Source organism: Cetorhinus maximus, chromosome 7 (genome assembly GCF_964194155.1).
Source record: "Cetorhinus maximus chromosome 7, sCetMax3.hap1.1, whole genome shotgun sequence".
Taxonomy (NCBI): Eukaryota; Metazoa; Chordata; class Chondrichthyes; order Lamniformes; family Cetorhinidae; genus Cetorhinus; species Cetorhinus maximus.
This window is the reverse complement of record NC_135885.1, coordinates 63,331,756-63,358,319: the sequence shown is the minus strand read 5'-3', so window position 1 is coordinate 63,358,319 and position 26,564 is coordinate 63,331,756.

Below are 26,564 nucleotides of genomic sequence, written 5' to 3'. Positions count from 1 at the left end.
TGTGAGTGAGTGTAATAAACTTGACATACTAGACAGGTTTCTTACTTGAAACAGGTAACTTTATTACAGAGCTCTTGTAGAAGTTACATGCTTGAACCAGGTCCATGACTAGAAAGCTCTGCCCTTAAGATTACCTGTGCTTAGGGCTCGTTCATCAGTACAATCATGTGACCCCTAAAGACAGTAGGAAAGGTTATACCTACAATCACTCCCCCTTCAGATTTTTTACATATCTTATTTACAAAGAATATCTTAATCCACAACATATACATATATACACAGGTCATGCAATTAAAAATTAAGTCTCTGAGGTGGTTTTCTAATTCGTTTAGAGTGGAGTAGCTCTACCACTTGAGATTCTCCCACTGGATCGGCATGATCAGGAACTGCAGCAACAGGGACATCCTTAGACAATGGCAGTTCAACAGAGACGTCAGGTATGTCTATTCTAGGTCGACCTGTCACCTCAGGGATTAAAGGTTCAACATCAATTACAGGTGGAATAGCTGTTATTGGATGGCTCGCAATTCCTTAAATGATCTACATGTTTTCTAACAATCTGGTCTTCCACTTCCACTTGGAATGACAAAGGTCCAGTTTCAGACAATTATATCAGGAACCCAACTAGGACCATTTCCAAAATTCCGCACAAAAATTGTATCTCCTACAGTAAATCTTTGAGCTTCACTGTGAATATTTTGATTCAATTTCTGACTACTCTAGTTCCACTCTACCTTCCCCTTTAAGTTTGGAAACACCAAACTTACCCTTGTATGAAGGCAGCGTTTCATCAGTAATTCAGATGGCGTTGAGCCTGTAGTTGTATGAGGAGCCGCATGATAATTGAGAAGAAAACGTGAAATTCGTTTTTGTAAGGTGCCTTTGGATAACTTTTGTTCCTGATTTGAAAGTTTGCACTGCTCTTTCTGCTAATGAGGGATATTATGGTGCTGTTTTAATGTTTAATTCCATTTAACCTCATGAATCTCTGAAATTCCATACTAGTGAAAGCAGTACCATTATCCGAAACAATGACTCCTGGTAGCCCATGTATACTAAAACATTGCAACTTTTCAACAGTTGCACACGATGTTAGTGATCAAACTTCATACACATTCATCTACTTAGAATGCGCATCGACGATGAATAAACACATGGGGCAGGATTTTGAGTTCGGCGTGTGAGCGTGGTCTGCGGGCCCAGGATCAGCCAGGAAATGGGCCGCCACATGCGATCAGCCCCTGAACGTGATTTCACACTGGCGGGCCAATTGAGGCCGGCTGCACGTGAACGGCGGCTCCCCAATGACGAGCTCCTGGAGTCGTCCATTAGGTGACCGAAGCTGGATGTCCAGCAAGTTGTGCGGGAGGATCTGGCAGAGATCCACGAGGGTATGCGTGCCATGGTCTCCGTTATGGAGGAATCCATGCGGAGCATCAGCACTGCATTGACCCTCACAGCTGAGTGCACTGCCTCCTCCATTGAGAGAGTGACAGCTGTCATGGAGAGGCAGCTCCCGGAACAGAATCACAGAATTGTTACGGTGCAGGAGGAAGCCATTTGGCCCATCGTGCCTGCACCGGCTCTGAGCATTTTAATGCCAATCTCCTGCCTTTTCCCTGTAACCCGGCACGTTGTTTCTATTTAAATAATCATCCAATGCCCTCTTGAATGCCTCAATTGAGCCTCCCTCCACCGCACATCCAGGCAATGCATTCCAAACCCTAACTACTTGCTGTGTGAAGAAGTTTTTTCTCACCTTGCATTTGCTTCTTTTGGAAAATACTTTAAAACTGTTTAAAACTGAGGTCTTGCAGCTCCAAGCGCAGCCCCAGGAACCAATGGCCTTAGGTGGTCAGTGTCAGTGCGGGAGATGTATGAGGCACCCAGTATCCCAGCTAGGTGCCCGTCCATCAATGGTGAGCAGGGAGGCCCAGAGTGACCTCACATTGGCACACGAGCTGCCTGTCGTCTCTGTGGGCTCCTCTGAGGGCTCTGAGGAGTATACATGTCTTGCTACCATAGACACTTAAAAGAATTGCATTCTGACTCCTCCACTGGTATTTCATTCACCACAAAATAAAAACTTATGTGCTCTATGTGTTGGCTCCAGTCTTCCATGGGCGAATCATAAGAGTCGATTCTACCAAAAAGAGGCATGACTACTGAGTATACTTTTCTTTCTTCCCTTAAGAATTGATGTATTCACATTCACAAGGCAAGGTGCAGCGTCAGAGCTATTTATCCTCATCGCCAATTGTAATAAACTAGATGTACTGGACAGGTTTCTTACTTGAAACAGGATAACTTTATTACAAGGCTCTTGTAGAAGCTACATGCTTGAACCAGGTCCACAATTAGAAAACTCCACCCCTAAGATTACCCGCGCTTAGGGTTCATTCGTCAGTACAATCACGTGACCCCCTAAACGCAGTAGGGAAGGTTTTACCTACAATCACTACAGTGGGAGAGGAAGGTGTACCGGCGGTGGGGAGGGGGTGGGGGTGGTGGGAGAGGAAGGTCTAGGTTTGACTGGGAGGGGAAGGTGTACTGGAGGGGGGTGTGAGGTCGGGAGGGGGCAGGAGGATGTAACAGGGGAAGAATGTGCAAGGGAGGGGTCTGTGAAGTTAATGGCTGCCTCCTGGGTAGTGAAATGAGGGTGGCGTGATAGGAGGGAATGGTGAGTATGAAAGGGGACAGAGTGAGCCAGAAGTGTGTGAGGGTGAGGGTGCAATGGTAGCGGTAGAAAGGATGGCGAGGGTGATTGGTAGGGACTTGGAGGCAGACACGGACCAAGGGGTGGGAAGGAGGAGGTCGGGGAGGTCAATGTGGATGGTGGGACGCTATTCTCAGGAATGTAATGAACGTGCACATCCTGGAAAGAAAAGGGTTTGGGTTGGTAGGTGGAAGGTGATGCTAAGTGGGGTCAATAGTGATTCGGAAAAAGACATGAGTGACTGGGGGAGGGAAAAGGACTGGGAAGCTCAGCAAAAATGTGACGACTACCATTTTTCTCAAATTGAAAGTGAGCGGAGTCTCCTGTTGGATGGGCACCGGTGCTGCATGGGAGCGTGATCAGGGGTGGGCGGAGATGCAGGTCAGCTCCGGGGGACAACTGAAAGAGAACCCCAGCAGGCAGCATTGAAAATGCTCAGGACATTGAGAAAAGTGTGATGGAGAACGGCTCTGCGTGTGTGGGAGAGTGCTTGCACCAGGCTTCAAAAGGCCCTTCCCTACACACACACTTCTCCTTCCAGAAACACTTGTGGTCCAGCTATGTGCAGCTGAACTGCTAATTAGGGGGTGTGGGGGGGTGGTGGTGGGAGGTGTTGGGGGAGGACTCACAAAGCCTGTAAATGCAACTGACAGGCACCATTACACATTACTCTGTGAAAGTGAATATATTTTCAGATTAGAAATTGACTGACAAAATATGTTCGTGCAACCACTTGTGATCAGAAATTCTTAACTTTTTTAGGCCTACCACTTCTGCTAGGTGCTGCCCTGACATCCACAGGAGGGGTGGAGACGGCCTGTGTAATGGTTGGCCCCATCCCCTCTGATCATTTCGAGAACCAAAGTAGAGATAATTATTGCATGGCAGCACAGTCCAAAGCAGGAGAGAGAGCGCTCATAGTTACGTTGAGAGAGGGATGATGTGGTGCAGGGATCCTCACGTGGGTGTTTGCCGCCGACCTCATTGTTGCCACAGGCACAGCCCACGTCCTCACCAGTCAACATGATGGCACACTCCTCAAAACGAGTGAGGGGCCTAATGTGCTCCACTCCACCCCCGGTCTGGGATCTTTCCCTGCTGTTGTGAACCAGCTTCTCCTGCATGAAAACAGAGAGTGTGAGCAGGATGCATGGCACTGCGTGGAATGTTTGTGTAGCGAGCAAAGCCATGTGCGGGATGAGGACATGAACTCGAGAGGATATGATCCTGACAGAGATGTGAGGATGTATGTGAGAATTAGTGGTGTTGTCCCTTGTGGTGTGAGACCTCTTCTGTGCTCCAGTGGCGCTGACTACCACTGCCACTGCCTCTCAGGTTGGTTTGGTGACTCTGGTGGACCTCCTGCGGCCAGAACAGGGGTAGAGGATTCAGGGCAGTGTTCCACTGCATCCAGGTGTCCCAAAGAGGCATTACTAAATTTGGGTGCTGCCGTCATCTTTGATTTTGGGGCCATATGTCGCCTGGAACAGTCCTGGTCTGTAAACTTGAAGTAGGCATGCGCTCTGGTGCACTTTATATATGATGCCCGGAGCAAGAAAGTCACAGCATGGCAGGCAAATCCGAGCCTGCCCTTCAGCATTCCGGCATGATCCCATGAATGCATAATTAATGAGGCGGGACACATCAGGAATGGGACGATATGGTGTGGAAAGCTGCCATCGCAGCCAACGGTTAAAAGGTCCTTTTTCCCGCGTGCTACCGCACTTTGTGCAAATCTGGGACAATTCTGCCCTATGTCGTACTACATACAAGTCTCAATCACCCTGCAACATTCATTAGTGTCTATTTAGGACACTTAAAATGGAGATGGAGAGAAATTTATTCATTACAAGTATTGTGAATATTTGGGATTCTCTATCTCAGAGCTGTGAATGGTCACTTCTTTGAATATACTCAAGTCATAGGTCGATAGAATTTTTTCGAGCACTTAAGGAATATCTGGTTTGTGCAGTAGAAGGTAGATGGGGGTAACTCTGCAGCCATGATCATGTTCAATGGCAAAGCAGACTTGAAGGTCCAAATGGCCTACTCCAGTTCCTATTTCTTTTGTTCTGTTTTAAGCATGCCTTTGCCTGTCTTAGTTGTTTCATGGACATGCTAGGTCATGCATCTTTAGGAAGAGGTGTAGCTTGGCTCAGGTAGTTACTCCAAATTAGTTTATTTAGACGATGAACAATATGGACAAGGTGGGTTATTGAGTAGCCACATCTCCCCTGATTGTTGCCTGTGTGCAGTAACAGAGTCTCTAGCACATGACTGCTGATGTTGCAGATATATCATAATCTACATTAGGATTGTCCAACATACATCCGACAGGCCACAACATGGCCACCTACCACCCCCCACCCCCTGCCCCCCCGCCCCAAGCCTCTGTATCAGGCCCACAGAGCCATTGTTCAAACTGTGGTTAAGATCAATGAAAGATTCTGCAAGGAGCTTCTCATCCAATCACAGGCCATTTCTTTCCCGCGTTTGCTGCTGATATCAGCAGAAAATTCAGGAGAGAAACAATCTCTGATTGGAGGAGCAGCGAGTAGTGGGAGGATGAGGGGCTTCTTTGCTTCCACAGCATGCGTTCTCTCAACTTTTGACCGCTCTCTCTCTCTCGTACTCGCTCACAGTCTCGCCATCTGTGTTGTCTCTTTGCACCGCAGTGTAAAAACTTCAAGATGGCCGCTGTAAGGTTTCCTGCCTTTTTGGCCAGTTTGGTGCGCTTCTCTATGGGCAGGGCTAAAGCATTTGGGCCTAAACAGTGAGCGGACCTCGCAGATGTCTTGGTGTGTAAGAGGGCAATAGGCCAAATTTGTGTACTTGGGCCAACTTGGCTAGTGTCAGGAAATGGTCGAGCGAGAATGTTATTGTCTGTCGTGGACTTCTGTTTGCAAGGATTAGCTACCATACAAAGTGGTAAGAAGTGATTCGACAGATTCCCTTGGTCTGTGGGACATCTGGTTGAAGTGCATTTGCCCAGCAGCAATATCCTGAGTTGAAGTTAAAAACATGTCAAAAGCTTTTAAAACTGAGTCTGAGTCTGCAGAGGTCTAGTCAAGCCCCTGGCTGGGAAGGATGTGGTTGGCAATGAGCCCTACGTTGTAAAAGAATGAACTGACCTGGAGTTTCTGCTCTTTGGTAAGGGCAGCCGAGGCCCTCCAGAAGTTATCACACCACATCTTCCAATGTTAGTCTCTGCGGGCCCTTGAGACTTCTAAATGGGCAGGGTAGGGGCAGTGATTGCTTGTCAAATGCTGCCATTGCTCCTTTTCCTGGTTGGCCTCTTGCTTAAGCACACTTGCAGGATGTTGGTCTGACCAGCGTTTGTTGCCGCCGCTGGCTATGCGCGTTCCATCAATGGCACCAAGCTATGCTTAGATTGGCATAGCCAATGCTGCTAACATGTTTTATGGGCATGCTAGGTTGTGTATCTTATGAAGAGGGACTATAGCCTGACTCAGGTAGTTACTCCAAACTGGCTTACACTATATGCAATGTAATACAAGGTGGGTTACGAAGTGGACACATCTCCCCTGAGTGCTGCCTGTCTGCTGTACAGAGTCTCTAGCACATGACTGCTGATGTCCCAAGTACATTATAGTCTATGTCGCTCATTAGCATATCTATTCTATTAACCCATGCAGTGCTGCCCCACTAGCTAAAGCATGGCTGGTGGAAGGCTGCTGTAGGGGGAGACTGCAGATGGCCTTTTTAGGATGGCTTCAAGCAGCTCTGACCCTAGAAAACCTGGCTTTGTACTGCAACATCTTGGCGTGGGCAGCAGCAACCTGGGCCAGCTTTCTGACAGGCGACAGCAAGGGCACTGATGGGGTAGCGGTGGTGGGAGGTTGAATGTTGCCATCCATTAGAGACAAAAGCAGGTTCATTTCAAATGGAGCCACTGCCACTCCTTCAGGGTGAAGCTACAACAAGCCTGATAATATGTTGGAGACTAGGGGCAGAACTTTTTGCTAAGTGAGCGGGCACGCACACAACCTGCTCGAGCATAAAATAGTGCGTGATGCGTCGGGCAAGCGTCCTGACGTCATCGCATAATCGCGCAGTATTTCAGTCAGCAGGCGGGTGCTAAACACATCCAACATTATGGGTGGCAGGTGGGCACATCAACCAGGCGGCCTTTGCAATTTTCATGAAACCTCATCCATGGGTGGGATGAGGTTTCTGTAATAAATTAAAATAAAAATAAATTTCTGTGGACAACATTTTCACTACCTACATTTTCAGGTGATTGATTATGAATTTTGGACACTTTTTTTTCCAGTTTCTGTGACCTTTATTTTAGGTTGTTCAGGTCTTCAGCTCCCTGAGGCAGCCCTCTGTTAATTGGCCAGCCAGCGTGGGTTTGTGGTTGGGGTCCGATCGCTGTCGGCTGTCCACTGCCTGGCCGATCCTGGACCCACCGATCACACCCGCCCACTGACCTAAAAATCCTGCCCTAGGTTATTGGGCTGCTGTCAGACCCTGCAAGCCCCTTTGAACACTCATAGCTGCAGCCATGTTGGAAACTGTCTGAGCTTTTGTGAAAGCAGTGTGAAACTTGCATTGCAGCACTTAGGTGGCATCAGCTTGTGTTGAAATGGAAGATGAGATATCAAACGTCAGACATTGCATCATGGTCTGGTCCACAAGTGTACCAATGGAGTAGGCCACCACTTACAAGCTGGAAAGGGATGGGCTCCAAGTCCTGTGCCAATTTGAAGCTGGACTCCTCCATGCCCCTTGGTATTGCACAGTTTTCTTTTCTGGCAATGCATCAAGCATTGGTGCATACCTGTCAACCTTCTTTTGTAGCCTGATCCATCGAAGCGCTCATCTGAATCTCCTGCAGCAGAGCTTGCATGTGACATCGCGCTCTGAGTTGGCATCTGTGCTACTCTTTCACCCCCCCCACCCCCCACTACCCTGACTGTAGGCCACTTGTCCCAGTGTCTCACCACATGTAAATCCCACCTGTATACTTGCCCGTAAATTATAAAGGTGAGATGCATTGTGGATAAAACAGGTGTTGGAACTCATTCTAACAGTGATTTTGATATGGGAACACTCAATGCCACAATATGGGAGAGGGTGCGCTCCAAGACTTTCCAACATTGCACTGGAGGCCTTGATAGAGGAGGTGGAGAAGAATCTGCTGTATCCATAAGGGGCTAGGAACTTGAGGAGGCAATGGAATCAGATAGTATCTTAGTTGGCTATGAGTAGAAAATCAAGTGATGGTGTTGTTCTGAAGAAGAATCATATGGACTTGAAACATTAACTCTGTTTCTCTCTCCACAGATGCTGTCAGACCTGTTAAGTTTTTCCAGCATTTTCTGTTTTTATTCCAGATTCCCAGCATCTGCAGTATTTTGCTTTTATATTCTGATGGTGTTTCTTCATCATTGCTTTCTTCTAGTTCTTCCACCATTGACTGGCCAGGTGGCAGTTCTTGGGTATCTGAGAGGAGAAAGGCACCAGGGGAGATGTGGGGGAAACCAAGATGTTTACACCATCTGCAGTTTGTAAATAAAATTGTGAGATTAGATGGACAATAAGGTATGAGGATAACATCTTGTTCAATGGTTTCAGCTCTGCTATTGGCCATGGCCCCAGATATAGCTGCTCTAACAATGGCGAGCACAGTCTCCTCCATGGGTGTAAAAGTTGTGCCTGTCCTCCACCGGTTAGATGCTGCTGCCTTCAGTTGTGTGCCATCTTGTTCTGCAAGAGAGTGATGCCGATGCAATTCCTCTGGACAATGTGGTTGTCATTGTTGACTAGCTGAGAGCGTGTGCAAGCTGAGTTGTAGGTGTGAGGCTTGGAGGAGCAGTGTAAGTGTGAGGTGACACTATGAATGTTGGGTGTGAGTCATGATTGATAGAAATTATTGGTAGGCAAGTGATGGATGTGTGGTGCAATGAGCAGTGTGTGTGAGGCTAATGGTGCAGTTATTGGGATACGGCATTTGAAGATTCACTGACTGACTCTGTCCACTCATGGGAGGTTATACTGCTATTTTGAAGCACTGCATTCAGATCCTTGGGGCTTGATTCTGGGCATTGATTGCCTCCTCAAGTTCCTAGCCCCTTATGGATACAGCAGATTCTTCTCCACCTCCCTTGCCAAGGCCTCCAGTGCAATGTTGGAAAGTTTTGGAGCACACCCTTTCCCATGTTGGGCATTGAGTGTCCCCATGTCAGAATCACTGTTAGAATGAGTCCCAACACCTGCTTCATCCACAATGCATCTCCCCTTTAAGGGTTGCAAACTGATTTTAAGTAATGACGGCTAGCTTTAATTTGTGTTAGCCTTTCATAATTTTGCTTTCCTTGCCCAGGTATGCAACTGCTCAACAGCACACTTAGTTTGCTGTTATTATTTAAACGAGCAGGCATCATGAAGTTTGCATGCTGTCTGCATTGGAAGCAACACATGCACTATAATCCCACACCTCAATCCCTGTGCCCGTTTTTGAGCCCTGTCCAATTTTGCTCCCTCTTTTCTCTGAATGCTAATCAGCACATGACTTGACTCAGTAGTTGCAATTTAATATGAATTGGACCAAGATCTGTCCATGGCAACATAGTCAGCGATCCCAAAATGTGACATATACCTTAACCAATGATTTGCACAGCATAACTTATTTGCTTTTGTATCCTATGCCCCTAATTATCAAATGCTACTGAAATTCTCTATACAATCGGTTATATTCCGCTTATGCCAATTTATGGCGAGCAGCTGACAAAAATCCACACCAAAGTATTTAACATCATCATTAACTCGATAATAATTTTTGCCCTTTTTTTCATGTTTGACTCTAAATATTCAGTTTGACTTTATAAGTGCATGTTTCTGGTGGGGAGACTCGGAATGCCTATTGGGAATTTACCTGTGATTGGCAAGCATGTGCTCTCAATGGCTGAGGCTTCCCATTGGGAATTTACATTTGTAAAATCATCTCTATTGTTTCCTTGAAGTTTTGTATCTGAATTTGTGATGAGCAATAATTTCATTTTAAATCTGCTACAAGGCAATTCATTGTTCAATTCTATTCTAACTACATTACATTTTATATCACATTATCGCAAATTAAACACTTTCAAATCTATTCACAGATTGAATGATTCAGAATATTTTATTAACATAGCTACTAACATAAAAAGCATAATTGTTTTTGCTAAAGATACTATAATTCAACAATCAATGGCAGTCATGTTACAAAATATCTCTTCTAAAGGCTGTACCTTTTTCCTGTGGAAATACGGTGTGAATAATTGGCAATAAAATTTGGAATGTAGCATTTCTAATTGCCACAAAAGCTCATTTTCTTGAAAGTAAAACCATGTATTTAATGGCTGTAAAGTAATAGAACATTTGTTGCAGTGGTATATCATATCCCAGACAATGAGAAAACAAAATAACAGCAACAGAGATCTTTAACCATGGGGGTCCTTATTATTCAATCGAATGCCACTGATGCAGCCAGTGTTGTCGATATTGGATTGAAACCTTCTACTTGATGTGGAGTTTTGAGAAAGTTCATAACTGGTCCCTCTGCAGCAGAAGTTGCTTTATGATTGGCAGCCACAGCATAGACTCAACATGTAGGATAACAAACGCATCAAATTCACTTTGAAGTGTTTGCTGTTTATTACTCATTGTACACAGTAACAAATGTTGCAGGATTCCACCAGAATGTTTTAGCTGTGATACAGATTGGAGTAAGATACATTTGATACCTGTACAGCAAGTTTCTTACGGCCAATGTGATTTCCAGCTTTGAGCAATAAAGGTCAATTATCTGGGTATGCCCTGATGGCAGGGAAGTTTGTTTTCTAATACATATCTAAAAGTCATACACGTACTATGGTGTTCTGCTCAATAACTTCAATGGCCAGATTTCCATTATACAAAGATAAGAAAATATTGCCAGCATATATTTGGAAAACCAATCCCACACTGAAAACAACTCAAATCATTTTTGAGACTTGAAACAGCCCCACTGTTTCTATCCTTTTTATTTTAAAAAATTCACCCTCAGGATATAAGCATCACCAGCAAAGCTGATATTTTGTTGCCCAATCCTAGTTACCTTTGAGGTGGTGGTGTTGAGCCTCCTTGAACTGCTGGAGTCCTAGTGGTAATGTTATTTCCGTAATGGATTTCCAAGCTTTTGACCTAGAAATGAAGGAATATTGACACGTGTCCATGTCAGGATGATTTGTAAGTTGGAGCAGAAAATTGGAAAGTGATGGTTCTCAGCGGAATTCCCAAGTCTGGTTGTGAAGAAAAACACTGAAGGCAAAATCATCCCTGATTTGCACTGAGTGCGGCGGAGGGCGTGAAAAAATGCATTTTACCCACCGGCCGCAATGGTGGGTTTTCATGCTGTATCATCCGCTTCCCACCTCATTAATTATGCAGCCACAGGAAACATGCTGTTTTGCTAGCAGACAACCTCTGAACCACCCACCACACCGTTACCTCACCGTTTCCTCACTCTGGGTGCCATATCTAAACTGCAGCCATGCACACAGTTCTCAATGCTTGCAGTCCTGGATTGCTCCATAAGACCATAAGACATAAGAGCAGAAATTAGGCCATTCGGCCCATCGAGTCTGCTCTGCCATTCAATCATGGCTGAAAAGTTTCTCAACCCCATTCTCCCGCCTTCTCCCCATAACCTTTGACCCCCTTACCAATCAAGAACCTATCTATCTCGGTCTTAAATATACTCAATGACCTGGCCTCCACAGCCTTCTGTGGCAATGAATTCCATAGATTCACCACTCTCTGGCTAAAGAAGTTTCTCCTCATCTCTGTTCTAAAAGGTCTTCCCTTTACTCTGAGGCTGTGCCCTTGGGTCCTAGTCTCTCCTACTAATGGAAACATCTTCCCCACATCCACTCTATCCAGGCCTTTCAGTATCCATTTGAAGACATGGCCCTGAAAGCCAGGAAAAGTTCAGTGATCTGTCACTGGGATGCCTTTTAGAGGCCCACTGTGATGTCCTCCACTCCCACTCTGGCCGCAGGAGGTCCAGCAATCTCACCACTCCGGCTTGGGATGTGGTGGCAATGGTGGGCAGTGCCAAAGCTGCACAGAAGAGGTTAGCCATGTAGTGCAGAAAGAGGATGAATGATCTCATCGGTGCTGCCAGGGTAAAGCAACCATCTCATCACTGTAAACTCTCGCCCTCACAAGGCCATCACACATTTACAGGCATCTCACTCACTGCCAGCTCAAGGGACATCACCACTCTCTTGCACACACCCTCACATGTCCATCTGGCCTTATCTCCTCTGTAAACTGCCTCCTCAGCCCTCACCATCTTGAGGCCACTTGCAGAGATCAAATTGTGCCCAACCACACACCCTTTGATACCCCCATTCCCTAGTACAGCCTTTGCCCTGCAGCCTCTTCCCTTGCCCGAAGCCATTTCTCTCCCTTCCTCAAGCAAGCCCCAGCCCTGCAGCCCTTACAGTTGGTCTGGCAGATAGAGACCTGCCTGTGAGCCCTCCTAAAAGTGATGTGGTGCCACCTGCGAAGCCCTGGTGTGATGATAGCGAGTGCTGCCCAAAGCAAGGTAGGCAAACAAACCTCGAAGTTCCAAGCGAAGTGCAGCTCACCAGGTGCACGTTGCTTATGGCACAGTTATGAATTGCACATCAACGTGCCCAGATGATCTTGCATAGGGGGGATGATTCCAGCAAGCAAGGTTTATAATGCGATGCAAAAGTGCTGAGATTAGGTTCCTGACATACAGCGGTGGGAAACATGGCCTGCCATTGACGGGCAGAGTAGACGATTGCAAACGGGTTTCACAGATTTTTGGCCTTCTTGCCATACTGTCTGCTCACGCCCGCTATGACGCCTGCCGCAAATGAGCAGTAAATTCCAGCATGAGACTAGGATGCTTTAGTGGAGACTGTTTATTTCTTGTCACAGAGCTTACCTCTCCACTCTAATCCCAGGCACCCAGAGCTTGCTGACTCTTCTTTATATACAAATCTGAGTATAATTACTCAACATCTCATTAAACTATTAAGTATTTAACATCCAACAACAGAACTTATTAGATACTAACAGATTCCCCTCTTTTCTTTAAATTAAATTGATATGCAAACAAAAACTATTCATAAAAGATACAAAATTATAATACCTTATCTTACTATACAATCAATCTTTAACAAAGGCCATATTCTTCCCTGTCTTGAAAACAAAAATTAATAAGTTTGCAACATGAAAATTTCTATGTCCTCATAACCTATTATAAACACAAGGTGTTCTTCTTCAAGGATACCTGACAATTTCTTTGGATAAGCAGTTCTTTTTGTGAAATAATCTGACAACTGGTGACTTGTGTTGACCTATTTTAGCTTTTAACATCTCCGTCCTTTCCAACATCTCTTTTATACTCACGAGATCAACCCTCGACCTCTTTTCCATAATACACTTTGTCGAATGGACATTGTCCTCGAGCGAGCGGTTATCTATATCACATTCTGTAGGCACACTTTTCCCTGGTTGCCCCTTAGCTAGGAGTTCCTTCAAAATACTCGATAAATACATAGCCATATCTGTCACTTCTACCAGCTCAAGTGTTTCTGCAGCTAATGTGCTTTTAACTATTCTCTTTATTTTCTTTGATTCTTATGCTAATGGACAGCATTTATTGTTTCTTCCCACTAAAAAATAATGAAACCTGCTGTACTTGAATAACCGTCGGGAAGGTTACTGTGTGAGGGGTCACTAAAAATGACTAATTTTATTCCTTTTGGGTCACCCAGGGCTGGAAATCTGAGCATACATTCTTCTAAACTTAATTTCTTCAATGTCTTTTTTGCTTTTAGGACTTTCCCAACAGTAGCATATTTCAGAATGGTGCTCAATTCTAATACATCATAGCATGCATCCAGTCTAGTTTGTGTGCTTAACCAGTTTACTTGTCCATGTAAGTTTCTTAATTGATCTGCTTCTTCCTTGGTTGTCAACTCTTCCTTTTGTGAGCAGCCTATTTGTGGGATCCTATTAACATTCTCTAGGTGAGACTGTTGAGTTAAGGTTATTCCCAACTTAGTCTGCCTCATGTCCAACCCTATATATTTAAAAGCTCCAGAGGCCCAACTTCCAATTTTGAATTCCTTTATAATTTTATCTATCATTAATTTTGAAAATTATCTATGTGCATTAGGAAAGTGCCTGCTAGTTTTCCTTCATCATTCCAATAAAACGTTGCTAGATCTGCTTTTAGCTGAAGACAACCAGCTTTTAGTAGGATGGACCTAACTGAAAAATACCATACCCTGGATGTATTGTTTAGCCTGTAAACACACTTATTTAACCTCCATAATTTCCCCTCAATATCTCCAGCTTCTTTTGGAGGCTTTAAGAATACTTCTCTTTGAAATTGTTCCCTTTGCAAAAATGCTGCTTTTACATTAAAGATTTACATTCCCATGAGTTTGGCACTAAATGTGCTAGGAAGATCCTCAAGCTTACTTTTCCCGCTGTTGGGGAGCCTACTCTAACTTCCTGGTCACCCAATTGTTCCTCAAATCCCTGAGCTACAAGTTTGGCCTTAGCTTTAGATCTACCATTGGGAAGTACTTTCTCCCGTACATATCCAACTGTGGGATAACGCTGGCTGTCCTTTGTCTGGCACCTCTGTGTAAGCTCCAAACACTCTCCAAATGTCAAGTACTTTTCGTTTTGCCTCCTTTACCAATTTACCAAACTTGTTTGTAGCCACCAGAGCTTCTCTATCATAGAGGCTCCTACTTGTGTCGTTCCTCACCTGTTCTTTGGTTCTTGCACTTGTTAAGCTACGTCCCTTACTAGATCTCCTGTCCCTATCTGGACGACTACTACTACTACTCGACCTGTCCTTTCTGTGCCTAGTCTTCCTTTCACAAGTACGTAAGTTTTTCCTTGGGTTGTAACACTAGTAGATCCACTATCTGAACTTGCACTACATTTCCTAGCTTTCCACATTCTTACTTCCTTCTGCCAATCCATAGATCTGATATTCTGTCCCTTGTCTTTAACATTCAACCAGTTTTTGTATTTCCCTGTGGCATTTCCTGCCCTTCCTACTATGGTGGCTTTCCTCCACTCACTAGCCCCTTCTGGCACATGTGCTGCCTTAGTTCCAATTTTCGGTGGTTGATCTTTATAATAAATGGCCTTATCATGATCTTCACCATCACTTGGTCTATTGTCAGCCTGTTATCTGCCACAATCTGTTGTTCATAAAGGTCCGGCTTATATGTGTGCAAAGTGCATGGTGCATCTTCAATTTCCCTCCTCTGTTCAGGTTGTCAGTGTGTAACCCTTGCTAGTATGTGGAATGTACTCTAACAGTTTGGTTACCATGTTGCAAGATTATCATTTTGCCATCAGTGCCTAGAATTTTTTCTGGGCTTTTCCATTCTTTCTGTCCTCTTTTATAATACGTCATGTCCCCGGGCTTAAAATTCATTTGTGACTGTCTGATGCGATACCTTAAAGCTCTCCTGATATTTTTTTCTAAAACCTCCGTCATAATAAATGTTTTCCTCCCTACATACATGGCATTCAAACGTTCTGCAAAAATTGAACTAATCATGAGCCCTTCCAAAGCCGGGAGATGGCCACACCTTATTGAAGGTAGCTTTGGATTCCTGCCATAAACTGATAGGGGCTGTAGCCCCCAGCCATCTGAAGCATGTTTTTTGCCCATGCTAGAGCAGTTGTCAATTTACAATTTGGTTGGTCAGCTAAAATTTTTGAGCATTTCGTCAATCATGACGTGGTTCCTCTCACATATCCCATTGCTAAAATTGTTTTCTGCTGCTGTGTGCATTGCTACAATATTTAAATTTTCACACTCCTGAATTCCTCATTGGCTAATTCTCATCCATTGTCTAAGAATTTAGCTGGTGCTCCATCCCAGTCTATCCATCTTTCCATTATTTTATCAATAATTACTTTTTTGTCTTTATTAAACATTACCATTGACAAACTAAATCTAGTGGCTATGTCTATAAAACGTATAAATTTTTTTCCCTTTACCTTTACTGAGGTCCATCGCTATGGTTTCATTAAGGTCTCTCGCCAATGGAAGACTAATTACTGGTTGCGATAGCATTCTCCTGTACTTTTTACAAATATTGTATTTTTCACGAATATCCTTGACAAGTCGTGTATTCCTCATCCAGTACCATTGCATCCTTTAACAGAATCCTCAACCTACAGCCGGACGAATGTGCAAATTGTCGATGTAGTTTGGTAATAATTTGCTTCTTCATAAATCCCTATCCCCAGCTGTCATTAATAACTCTAACATTCTTTCTAGAGATGATAGGCCTTATAGGAATGCAATAATGTCCCGACTGTGAATTGCAAATCTACAGACCTACAAAAAAAAACGTTTTATCATGCTCCATGTCCAACTTCATTTAGGCTGTTTTTTCATTGAAGGCTTACTTAGCAGTAAAGGTATTTCACTCAATACCACATCAGTACTGATAAAGTTATTCACCCCTGCTATCTTACACAGAATTACTATTCTTTTTAGTGATTGCACATGTTATCATCACTGAATCTGAAACAAGTCATATTCTTTGACTTTACTTCAGTCTTCATTACTTAAATAATCTATGTAACATTTTAGCCAGTCCATTTCCACATAACTTGGACATACACCCACTATCTAGAGCTGCACAATTGAATGAATCTGTGACAAGAATACTCGTTACCGGACTGAAGCTTCTGGTGACCTATATGATTCCTTCTGATTGGTCAGTATTGTCATCTTCACCTTCCGTACCTTCCATGTCATGTGTTGTCTCAAAAACCATGTTTTTTCATTTTTGAGCAATTCCACATGTAATGATATTTAGAGTCACATTAGAAGCACCTGTTGACTACCCCTTGGTCATTTCTGGGATTCATCTCCTTCCACAGTTGCCCATCTCCCACCAGCTGTTATAGCTCCCAAAAGGGTCTCTGTCCTCATACTTTGTTTGTAATTCTTCTTTTGTACAGACAGTTGGGCCCCATATTCGAATGGTCTTGATGCCACTAGCATTGTATCCTCCATCTCTGGTGCCACTGCTGAAGAGCCATTGTGCCATAAAAGCAGCCAGAAATGAATGTTTTCCCCAAATTTTTTTTTAAGGCTTTGGACATTTGATCTAACTCTCACTCTTTGACTTAACTCCAGTTAAAATCAAGAGCCTAACCACATTTGATATCCTAGCACAGTCCAACAATTTTAAGACAAGTACTGATTTAGGAATTTCCAAGTGGGATTGCTGCTAACTCATATATAGTTGGTTAAACTCCATGATGTATTCTTCAATGGAAGAATCATCCATTAAAAAAAAAATGATCACAGTCCAACCAAGCCTCATAGGAATTCAATAAGTCATCTTTCATATAAATTTTGTCCATTAGCCTCAAGAGAATATCCAAACCTTCTTCATTGTCCAGTTCTTGAGTATCTAGTTCCCAGAACATTGCAACTGATCTTGCTCCTGGCAGGAAGCAAAAGTGCCAGAGCGACCCCTTGCTTTCTGTTCGGTAGAGACACAACCCACATCCATACATCAACTTTAGTTTTCCATTGATCATAAGGTTCCATTCCACAAAACAGTGTGGAAAATCATATCCTGCCACTCAATACCTGGTTTCAGTCATCCTTCTTCAAAGAGTTTCCAATTACAATCTTCTCTTCACAGAAAAAAACATTAATATTAGCCTTCTGTCTGGAAGTAAATCTTAGTCTTCAATCTTCACTTTCAAACAACCAGCCTGTACTACTAAATGTTAGTTAGAATTCCCAAGCCTGGTTGTGAAGAAGACACTGATACTAGGATGCCTTGGTGGAGATTGTGTTTGTCACAGGGCTTACTTCTCCACTCTAACCCCAGGCACACCTGGCTGGCTGACTCTTCTCTATATACACATCTGGGTGCAATCAATACCCAACACCTGTTCATCTTATTACCTTATTACCTAGGAGGGCTTTAACATTCACCAACAGAACCTATTAGAAACTAGCGATCGTGCTCTCATGCAACTGCTGCCCACAGTGTAGCGGTATTGTTACTGGACTAGTAATCCAGGGACCCAGGGTAATGCTCTGGGGACCTGGGTTTGAATCCCACCATAGCAAATAATGGAACTTGAATTTTAAAAAAATCTGCAATGGCTGCCCTTATCCTTCTAGGTGATGGAGTTCATGGGTTTGGGAGGTGCTGTCAAATATACCCGCCCTAGATATTTGCTGCAGTGCAATTGATGGAGAGTAAACAATGCAGTCATGGCATGCTGCTGGTGGTGGGAGGAGTGGAAGTTCAAGTTGGCGGATGTGATACCAATCAAATGAACTGCTTTGTTTTCGATTGTGTTGCATATGCAGCCAAGTATTTATAGTTGCATCCATCCAAGTAAGTGAAGAGAGTCCTATCAATCTTCAATGGAAAAGAACATTGGATGAAATGTAAAATGGAAGGCCCAATCATTGCTACCATACTTTTATACTGTGATAAAAGTTAAAATTATCCATGTAATGTATTCATAGCACTCAAATTTCCCAGGTCAAAGTATTTGCATGCTTTTCAAACATCTAAATGTAAATTAGGGCAAGTGGAAGCCACCCATTTGTGCTCTTCCCTCTTGGATAAGCCAGCAGCTATACACAACCCCCACCCCCAACCAAAGGGTTCATTGAGACACTCAGTGCTGCCTCATTATGAGCTGCAATCCCAACTGTCCCATCCTACTTCATCCATCATCAAACCTCCTGCCCACCATATCTACTTGCAAAACTCCCCCCCAATTTACCTCCTCCTCTGTTAACACCTATAGACTCTGCCAGCGGATCAGCTCTCAACACCTCTCTGTTCATTCTCTCCAGAATACCTGTTCATTGGCAAACAAGGCCCTTGCCATCCATATACTTACTGTGGATGATTTTTTTGATATTATAGCCTTAGCAGAAACCTGGTTGAGAGATTACACTTTTTTCTCTTGATGTGGCTTCCTCACCTGGCTCTATCTTCCTTCACACCCCGTGTCGTGCTGGCAGTGTGGTGCTTATCACCAAATCACATCTTGACCCCTTACTTCTCTGGCACTTTCTGCTCCTTTCAGAAGTTTATTCAACTTCTCAAATCTCTCATTCAAAATCTTTGTCCTCCACCACCCTCTCAGATGCGATAAATCTTCTCACCTAGTTATCTTCACTGCTTTCCTCCCTCAGCCTTGGCACTCAATGATTTCTCATCCTCTGATTTCAAACTCTATCTGAAACCATTATGCTCTCTCTCCTCTGAATTCATTGCCATTTTATCTTCCCCGAATCTCTTCCTCTATGTAAACTCCCCAACACATTGTGACGGATATCTAGTTTATGGTTCATGGTAATGTTTAGTTCTGGCAAGATAGTTCTTGTGAAGCTAAGGTAATTAAAATGCTGGGCTTTAGAGAATGCCAGAACACCTAAAAGAAAAAGCCAGTTCAGAAAGTCACTTATGTTTGTTTAATAGAATCATACGAACATAGGTACGAACATAAGAAATAGGAACAGAATTAGGCCATTCGGCCCCTCAAGCCTGCTCTGCCATTCAATAAGATCATGGCTGATCTATTTGTGTTTTGAGTTCTACGTTCCCATCTATCCCCAATAATCTTTGACTCCATTGCCTAACAAGAATCTAACTTAAAAATATTCAGTGACCTTGCTTCCACTGCCTCCTGAGGAAGAGAGTTCGAAAGTCCTCATCTCTGTCCTATAAGAGCGATCCCTAATTTTGAAACAGTGTCCCCTAGTTCTGGACTCACCCACAAGAGGAAACATCCTTTCCACGTCCACCTTGTCAAGACCATTCAGGATCTTACATGCTTCAATCAAGTCACCCCAACCCTTCTAAACTCCAGTGGAAACAAGCCCAGCCTATCCTCATAGGACAACCCGCTCATTCCACGTATCAATCTAATAAACCTCCTCTGAAGTGCCTCCAACACATTTACATCCTTCCTTAAATAAGGAGACTAAAACTGCACACAGTATTCGAGATGCGGTCTTGCCAATGCCCTGTATAACTGAAACATAGGGGAGAATTTTCTACATGTTGGGCAGGCCAGTCGGGAGCGGGCGCAGAGCCGATCGCCGCCTGCTATCGGCTCCATGCTCCCATTTTACGTGAGCGGGCCAATTAAGGCCCACCCAGTGTGATGCATGGCCAGTAGCACCTCAGCGCTACCTGTGTGGGCAGGGGGAGGAGGGGGAGTCGGAGCATGCGCGTGAAAGAGCGCAGAAATCTCCCTGAGGCATGGAGCTGCTTCAGGGAGATGAAGTACATATTGAAATTTTTTAATAAAGGTAAAAATTATTTACACATGTCCCCTCATGTGAGTGTCACATGAGCTGGGACACGTTTGTCGATTTAGCAGAATTTATTTATTGATTTTATTAAACCATCAGGAAACCTCATCCCGCACATGGATGAGGTTTCTTGAAAAACACAAAGGCCGCTTGGGCTCTCCGCCTTAAGGTTGGATGGGCAGCGTTGACAACTACTTTAATTGGATTTTTAATGGCCTTAATAGGCCTTTGACAGTTCTGCAGGTGCGCAGCTGCCTCCGGTGCACGCCCCCCAAATGTAATACTTAAATGATGCGCACTGACATCAGGACGCACGCCCGACGTCGCCGTGCATTTTATGCTTCGGCGTGTCGGGCCCGCCCCCACACACCAACATCAAAATTCTGGCCATAATATTTTATGTTCAATTCCTCTCATAATAAAGGATAGCATTCCATCAGCCTACTTGATTGCGCACTGTACCTGCATACTAACTTTTTGTGACTCATGCACGAGAACACCTAGATCCCTCTGCACCTCGGAATTCTGCAGTTGTCCTCCATTTAAGTAATACTCTGCTTTTTTATTCTTCATTCCAAACTGAACAACTTCACATTTTCCCACATTATACTCCATCTGCCAGATTTTTGCCCACTCACTCAACTTATCTATAACCGCCTGCAAACTTCTTATGTCTTCTTCACAACATACTTTTTTACCTATCTTTGTGTCACCTGCAAATTTAGCTACCATGCCTTTGATCCCCTCATCCACGTCATTGATATAAATTGTAAAAAGTTGAGGCCTCAGCACAGACCCTTGCGGGACTCCGCTCTTCACATCCTACCAGTCAGACAAAGACCCATTTATGCATACTCTCTGTTCTCTGCCAGCCAGCCAATCTTCTATCCATGCTAATAAGTTACCCCCTACACCATGAGCTTTTATTTTATGCAATAACCTTTGATGTGGCACATAATCAAGTGCTTTCTGGAAATCCAGGTACAGTATGTCTATAGGCTCCCCTCTGTCCACCGCACATGTTACTCCTTCAAAGAACTCCAATAAATTAGTTTAACATGATTTCCCTTTTGTAAAACCATGCTGACTCTTCCTGTGCAAGGATAGAAGGGATGGAGCTATAAAACAGCAGGTGGGCTTACTTAGCTGGAGAGCTGGAGATATGATATCTGCATTGCCTGAAAAGAAATGCAGTCCAGAGAGATGTTTTATTTTTAGAGTTAGAGACAAATTCGTTTTAAAGCATTCAGTGAACCCTGAAAGGATATCAGCATGGAGATGGGTGGGCTTTAAGGAGGTTTTCTGATTTCAATTTGCCTAAGGGATCTGAAGCAGGGAAAGAGGTCCATACTGAAAAGGTGCTGCTGTTAGCAGGCTCCAGGCAGCTAGGGCTCAGAAAAGCCCTGGGAGCTATTAGATGCAGCTGAGAGTTACAGCTTGGATCTTGTGTGATTTATGTACAAACATACGAACAAGGAGTAGGATTAGGCCATTCGGTCCCTCAAACCTGCTCCGCCATTTAATAACATCATGGCTGATCTGATAGTAACCTTAAATCTGCATCCCGCCTACCCCCGATAACCTATCACCCCCTTGCTTACTAAGAGTCTATCCACCTCTGCCTTAAAAATATTCAAAGACTCTGCTTCTACCACCTTTTCAGAAAGAGAGTTCCAAAGACTCATGACCCTCTGAGAGAAAAAAATTCACCTCATCTCTGTTTTAAATGAGCGACCCCTTATTTTTAAACAGTGACTGCAAGTTTTAGATTCTCCCAGAAGAGGAAACATCCTCTCCATATCCACCCTGTCAAGATCCTTCAGGGTCTTATAGGTTTCAATCAAGTCACCTCTTACTCTTCTAAACTCCAGTGGATACAAGCCTAGCCTGTCCAACCTTTCCTTATAACACAACCCACCCATTCCAGGTATTAGTCTGGTAACCTTCTCTGAACTGTTTCCAACGCATTTGCAGCTCTGAGAAGCCCTGGGAGCTGTTCTGTGCAGTTTGGGCTCAGGAGTCCTGGGGAGCTGAGAAGGCAACAGAAGGTCAATAGTGCTGTGCTGTAGGAATTTAGGGCTCAGAAAAGCCCTGGCAGCCATTTATAACTCAGTGCAGATGGGAGACTGGAGTTTGGAGAAACCAAGGGGCAGTGCCAGCAAAGTGAAGCTTGCAGTCTGTGAAAGAGTTGGAATTGTTCTTGTAAAATTAGAGGCAATTTTGTGAATCCCATGGAACGCAGTCTCGGGAGAAGAGACTGAGCCATCTGGAGGTGAGTAGTCATTGAGGCAGTCTGAGTCAGAGCAGCTTTCGGGTGAATTCAGAGGCCAGATCTTCAAAGGTAAAAAATTGAAATCTCTCGTAAAGGAGGCAAGATTGTGACTCACAGTGGTCACAGACATCTAGGTGGGTTTCTGAAAGATCCATGGGACCTGTCTTGGCCGCATCTGCCATTTAATGTGCAGTGTAGTATGTTTGACCAATTTGCGTGTTAATTCTGAATGTTAGAGTATAAGATAGATATTGTGGTTTAATTTTCCCACTTTGTAATGTTTATCTTGTTTGTTTAAAACCATCGAATCCTGTGGCTTTATTCTCCTAGTGGGTAACTGGGATTTTAAATTTTGTCTACTTTTTCATTTCAATAATCACTGCTACCCCCTTGATTTTGCCATCTCACGTGGTCTTGCTGGTCTCATCAAATCAGTCACAGCTAAGTCTATCACTGATCACTTCCTTGTTTATTTTCCACCCACAACTCCCTTCCACATCCCATGCCACCTCCTTCTGTATTCGTCCCCAAGAAAGCTATCTAGCAATTCATTTACAACTACACTCTCAAGATCCAACAGTCTAGCCTTTGGCCCTCTGTTTGCAACAACATTTCTACAGTCTCGGAAATGCTCAATCACATCCTCACATCCATCATAGCCCTAGTCTCCAACAAAAATTGTTCTCTCGCACCCTGGTACAGCCTTCATCTCTGCTCACGTATGTCAAATGGATATGATGCATAACTGTTTAGCTATGCACTGCCAGATCTGGCTGGACCATGTAAAGTGCTAATGGGTCCTGCTCTCGTCTGCTAAAATTGTTCATTATTGTGAGATCAACCTGAAATGCAAAGTTAACCCCTGCCTTCTTTTCTCTACTGTCTTCTGCAAACTGTCTTCATAAGCTCTCCTCTCCTGTATTCTTCATCCTCACCTCCAAAAATAAGTGTAAGGAACCATGGACTTCTTTGGGCACCTTTCGTTGAGCACCTCCAATCAGCTGCCTCTGAAACTTCCCTTGCTTTCTTGAACCCAATGGGCCATACTTCCTCTAAAACTCCCCCTACTCTCACCCTAAACTTGAAACCCTTCTCTAGATTCTCTCCTATTTTCCCTCATGCACTCACCCTGCCCCCCAGCTCATCTTGTCCATGAGACCCATCCTCAACCTGATTTCCACTTAACTGCTGATCATCCAACTTCCTTTCCTGGTTTTCATGTTAGCTGATATTGTTAATGTTTTCTCTCTTCAGGTGTTGTCCTTCCCTCCTTTAAATCTGCAGTCATCACCACTCTCTCCTCAAAAATCCAAGCTTTGGCTCCACCGTCCTTGCAAACTACCATCTGATTTCCAACCACCCTCTTTTCTCTTCAAAAGTCCTTGAATGTGTTGTTGCCTCCCAAACCCATGTCCACCTTTCAGGGAACTCCATGTTTGAATCCCTCCAATCAGGTTTCCGTCCCTGCCACAGTACCAAAATGGCTCTGATTAAAGTCACAATGTGAATCTGACCAAGGTAAGCCATCCCTTCTTTTCCTTCTCAACCTGCCTGCAGCCTTAGACACAATTGACCACACAGTCCTCCTCCAATGCCTCCCCACTTTTGTCCAACTGGGTGTGACTGCTCCCACCTGGTTCCACTCTTACTTATCCAGAAATAGCCAAAGTATCACTTGCAATGGCTTTTCTTCCTGCTTTTGCACCATTACTTCTGGTGTCCCCCAAGGATCTAGCCTTTGCCCTCCCTTTTTTCTCATTCAAATGCTATCCCTTGGCGACATTTGAAAGTGCGGAATTGGTATTCACTTGTACAATGACAACACCCAGCTTTGAGTCACCATCACACTGCTCGACTCCTCCACTGTTGCGAAATTATCTGACTGCTTATTTGACTTCAAGTACTAGATGGATAGAAATTTCCTCTAATTAAATGTGTGGAAGAATGAAAACATTGGGCAGGATTTTACACGTCGGCGAGGGGGGGGCAGGGCCCGCTCGCCGACGCATAAAATGACACACGGTGACATGCTATTAAGAGGCTATTAAGTAATTAAAGGATCTGCCCGTCCAACCTTAAGGTTGGCGGGCAGGCCAGGAGCCCTGGCACGAATTGGAAAAAGTGTGAAACCTCATCCATGGGCAAGATGAGGTTTCATGTAGCTTTAAAAAAATTTTAATAAAGCTTTGGTGAAAATTATGGACATGTCCCAACTCATGTGACATTGTCAGATGAGGGGACATGTTAGGAAAATTTTATTTTTCTATTTTTATCTTTTTGACATTTACAGCCGATCTCCCTGAGGCAGCACTTAGCCTCAGGGAGATGAGTGTGCTCTTTTGTGCGCATGCGCAAAAGAGCGCACTCTTGATTTTGGGATTCCCCCCTGCCCGCACAGGTCATAGCGCTTCTGTGCGGACGTCAGGCTGGGCAGGCCTTAATTGGCTTGCCCATGTAAAATGGTGCCGCGCCCCCAATCAGGGGCACCGATTGGAAGCGTGCCTGTGTGCGCCCGCCATTCAACTTCCCCCCCAACGGGGGGAAAACTCAGCCTATTGTCTTTGGGCCTGTTCCAAACACCAGTCCCAGGCTACCATCTCCATGCATCCTCTCCCTGGCAATTGAGACTAAACTAGATTGTCCATAACCTTAATGTCATACTTAACCGTGAGGCGAGCTTCTGACCACATATCCATGCCATCACTAAGACTGCCTATTTCCACCTCTGTAACATTGCCAGATTTCACCCCTGTCTCAGCTCATATGCTCATGAAACTCTCATTGATGCCTTTGTTACCTCTAGACTTGAGTATTCCGATGCAATTCTGGCTGGTCCCCAAAATTCCATCCTCCGTAGTCGCAAGGTCATCCAAAACTCTGCCGCCCATGTCTTTACTTGCATCAAGTCCCGTTTACCTATCACCCCGCCTCCGTGTTCACGTACCTACATTGTCTCCTGGCCAAACAACATGTTAATTTTAAAATTCTCATTCTCCTTTTCCAATCACTCCATAATCAGGCCCCTCCCTATCTCTGAGCTTTTCCAGCTCCCAGCCCTACAATTGCCCAAAATCATGAGTCTAATTCTGGCCTCTTGCACGTCTGTGATTTTAATCACTCCACCGTTGATGGCTGTTCCTTCAGTTGTCTAGGTCTTAAGCTCTGGAATTCCCTCCCTACACCTCTCTGCCTCACTACCTCACTTTCCTCCTTTAAGACACTCTTTAAAACCTACCTCTTTGACCAAACTGGCTTAATATCTACTTATGTAACTTGGTTTGATACATTGTTTTATAATGCTGTTGTGTTGTACCTTGGGATGTTTTATTACATAAAAGACACCATATAGATATCAATTGTTGTTGTTACAGGAGGAAAAATTGATGTACAATAAAATTTAAAGGAATGAAAACAGATGGGACTAGCATAGTGAGAGAACAGAATCGTGATAGCCTCTAGAAAAAGATTTTTTCTGAACTTAACACATTGATAACTTTGCCACAGCTAAAGGAGCCGGAGATTAAGAAGTTATGGAAAGGAAGCCCTGTATGCAGGTTTGAGGGCGCAACAGACCAGTTCTGCCTCTGACTGTGCCAGCCTTGTGGTGTATGTTAGCAGCAGATGTCCTTATAGCAGATGGCACAGCTCTGTAGCTGGCTTTGCAACCCAGATCCTGTGAAGACACTTGCTCACAGCCATTGCCAGTCAGGACTGACAATGCCTTGTTGGATGTAGTGTTTGCTAGCTGATGATTACATTGGCATGCCATCTTTCATATATTATCACTGAAATTATGACAGACTGTGGTCAAGCTGCTTCTAAAGAACCATCCAGCATTACATGAGGGCTGAGATCAATGTTTTTTCTCTTCACTGTCTCCAGCAGTTGAGTATCTACCTTTTCACTCTGAAACCAGAACTGGCCACAATACACAAGTGGAGGCTAATCAGATTGCTGCACAGTTTGCCCATAACTTCCATTGATTTGTTGTCTATTGTGTTGAATATGTAGTATACATTCTGCTGACTTTGATTGTTGCTCTGCACTGGTTACACAGGTTGAAAATTGCATCTGTTGAGACTCCAGGGTCTCTTTCAACTTTATCATTAACAATGAACACTGTTCGTGAAGTAAAAATGTGTCACACATTTTTCTTTCTTGCGTGAAGTACTTTACATTACTCTGCATCA